Source organism: Odocoileus virginianus, chromosome 31, assembly GCF_023699985.2.
Source record: "Odocoileus virginianus isolate 20LAN1187 ecotype Illinois chromosome 31, Ovbor_1.2, whole genome shotgun sequence".
Taxonomy (NCBI): Eukaryota; Metazoa; Chordata; class Mammalia; order Artiodactyla; family Cervidae; genus Odocoileus; species Odocoileus virginianus.
The window spans coordinates 37287349-37290750 of NC_069704.1; the positions used below are offsets into that span (position 1 = coordinate 37287349).

The window sequence follows — 3402 nt, forward strand, 5'->3', positions numbered from 1 at the left end:
GGCATCTGAGAGAGGCAGAGGAGACCCTGGATTAAAGGTTGCTGCCCCTTTAACATGAATTGTCATAAGAAACATGAAAAAACTCTCAGACATAAGGATGAAGCTCTTTAGTATAGCAGCCTCTAGCTGCAGCTGCCTGCCTATTCTCCATAGACCCCTGGAGCTTAAATCTAGAAAAATTAAACGTACAATCATTTTAAGTGTTTCACTTCTTCCATCACTGAGTCCTGGAGGAGCTGAAGTCCACACAAGACTCCAGCTTGGACTTCCTTAGTGGTACAGTGGATAAGAATCCATCTGCCAGTGCAAAGGACACGGGTTCAATCCCTGGTCCAGAAAGATCCCACATGCCATGGAGCCAGGTGGGATCCCACATCCCACATCCTCTGAGCCGTAACTGTTGAGTCCAAGTGCCGCAGCTACTGAAGCCCATGCGCCTAGAGCCTGTGCTCCCCGGACAGAGAAGCCACTGCAATGAGAAATCTGTGCACCACAATGAAGAGCAGCTCACCACAATTAGACAAAACCCAGCACAGCAACGAAGACCCAGTGCAACCAAAAGGATAATAATAATTTATAAACCCCTGTTACCTGTACACATAACAAAAATGGCTGAAACGTATCACTATCACATCTAAAAGATGGAGAAACTAAAGCACAGAATCATGAAGAGACTTGTCCAGGGTCCTTGAATCTTCCCTTTGTCAGAAGAGCAATTACTGGCTATGCAACGTCTTTAGACATTTACAGAGGACTTGTAGTTAAAGAGAAAGAGAGAAATTTAATGAACCAGTGTAAAGACACTGGGAAAATGACACTCTTAAACAACTGTCATCACAGTGAGAGTAGAGAATGTACTGGAAGTCAACACTTAATGTCAACATTGTGTGAAAGGATTCTAAACAACACGGGGATTATTATCAAACTGAATTCTAATGGTGACAGTGGTATCACTACAAAAATGATAAAATCCACATATCATTCCCCCCCCCCAAAAAAAATTACTCAAAGGAATATGTTGGTCAAATGAGAAATGTATCTAAATGAAGATCTGAAGATGGTATCTATTTTCCTTGGGCAGGGACCATGTTAATTTTCTCTGTATCATTCCAATTTTAGTACATGTGCTATTGAAGTGAGTACTGTATCAACTATTGTCAAAAGAAACTTTACTGGTAAAAAATTATTACCAGCTCATGTCAAAGTTGTTTTTCAAACTTGCCATGAGGGGATAATGTCCTGAGTCAGTCACTTCAAAAGCTTGTCTCTTGGCAGAGAAATGGATAGAAAATGGTAGGTGCTGTAATAAAGGGGTGCTAGTTAATATTACCAGATTCCTATCAAGGTCCACAACTCAGAAGGTGCTCGTGACCTCAGTAAAAGTTCTCCAAAAATTGCTCAAGAATGCTAATTATTTCCCAGAAGGAATTGTAAATTATATCACATACAAAAAGGAGGTTCTGTCCCAAATAATTTGGGATATTTTTCTTTCTTACCATGTTACAATGTAACCATCACATTTTCATGGCTCACTTTAAGGGAGAAAACAAAATCTAGACTGTGCTCAGTTCAGCTCAGTTCAGTTGCTCAGTCATGTCTGGCTCTTTGCAACCCCATGGACTGCCTCACACCAGGCTTCCCTGTCCATCACCAACTCCCGGAGCTTGCTCAAACTCATGTCCATTGAGTTGGTGATGCCATCCAACAATCTCATCCTCATCATCCCCTTCTCCTCCTGCCTTCAATCTTTCCCAGCATCAGGGTCTTTTCAAATGAGTCAGTTCTTCGAATCAGGTGGTCAAAGTGTTGGAACTTCAGCTTCAGCAATAGTCCTTCCAATGAATATTCAGTGACCCCACAAGAGACTGAGCCAGACTTGCCTGAGTGTGTCCAGGAGTCTCTGGCGGAGGCATGGACAGACAGTGGCCTGCCACAGAGTCAGGGGCACTGAATACAACAGTCCTGGGAGCCGTGGTGTCTGGCATAAGTCCTTTTGGAGAAGGTCACCATTACCACCATCAACCCTACCATAGTTTGACCTCAGGCCAAACTTCAGGGAGGGAACACAGCCCCACCCATCAACAGAAAATTGGATTTAATGTTTACTGAGCATGGCTCTGGCCATTAAAGCAAGACCCAGATTTCCCCATGGCTAGTCCCTCCCATCAGGAAGCTTCCTTAAGCCTCATCAGAGTGCAGACAGAATGAAAACCACAATCACAGAAAACTAACCAAACTGACCACATGGACCACTATCTTACATAACTCAATGAAACTATGAGCCACGCTGTGTAGACATGACGGACCCACCCAAGATGGACGGGTCATGGTGGGGAGTTCTGACAAAACATGGTCCACTGGAGAAGGGAATGGCAAATCACTTCAGCATTCTTGCCTTGAGAGCCCCATGAACAGTATAAAAAGGCAAAAAGACCATGTTAAGGCATGTAAATAGGAAAGCAAAAGCTCTAATCAAAATGTAGGAGTATTTCTTCATGGACTTAAGGGCCAGAAAGAGCTCTTGAATAAGACCCTAAAGCACAAAATGGATGCATTCCTATTTAAAACAGGACAACAGTGACAATAATGACCAATGACAGATTCAGAGTTAATATTTGTTGACATCTAAAATTGACGATGGATTAACATCTCCACAGACAAGGTATTCCTGCAAATCATCCACATCAACAATAGCAGCAGCAAGAAGTATTAGCAACAACAGTCACCAAGGCTGAGAACCCAGTGGGCAAAGGAGCCACTGAAGGGGACCCAGATGGTTACAAAGTATCTGAAAAGATGCTCGCCAGCAGGAGCAATCAGAGAAATGCATATTACAGCAACAGTGAGATGTAACTTCATAGCCAACATTAGAAAATCAGATAATACCAAGTTTTTGGTGCACTGTTGATGTAAGCCGAAATAGTCGTGAGGAATAAAAACAAACCAGAACACAAAATTCAACTATGCAAATGGAACTGAGAAAGTAAAATATGCATTCCTAGTTTCTAGATATCAGTTCAGTTCAGTTCAGTAGTTCAGTCATGTCCGACTTTGCAACCCCATGAACCGCAGCACGCCAGGCCTCCCTATCCATCCCCAACCCATGTCCATCCAAACCCATGTTCATTGAGTCAGTGATGCCATCAAACCATCTCATCCTCTGTTGTCCCCTTCTCCTCCTGCCTTCAATCTTTCCCAGCATCAGAGTCTTTTCCAATGAGTCAGCTCTTCGAATCAGGTGGCCAAAGTATTGGAGTTTCAGCTTCAACATCAGTCCTTCCAATGAATATTCAGGACTGATCTCCTTTAGGATGGACTGGTTGGATCTCCTTGCACTCCTAGTTTCTAGATATATCCATCTAAATTTCCATTCCAATTTAAAAGTCTCAATATTTATTGAAA

General features: G+C 42.7%; 1 non-coding gene across 1 annotated transcript; it reads right to left on the reverse strand.

Annotated features, from left to right (window-relative positions):
- Positions 1 to 1031: 1031 nt before the first annotated feature.
- LOC139032521 (U6 spliceosomal RNA) lies at positions 1032 to 1143 on the reverse strand. The gene has a single exon (XR_011485062.1). It is a non-coding gene; the product is annotated as a U6 spliceosomal RNA (small nuclear RNA).
- Between the last annotated feature and the right edge of the window lie 2259 nt (positions 1144 to 3402).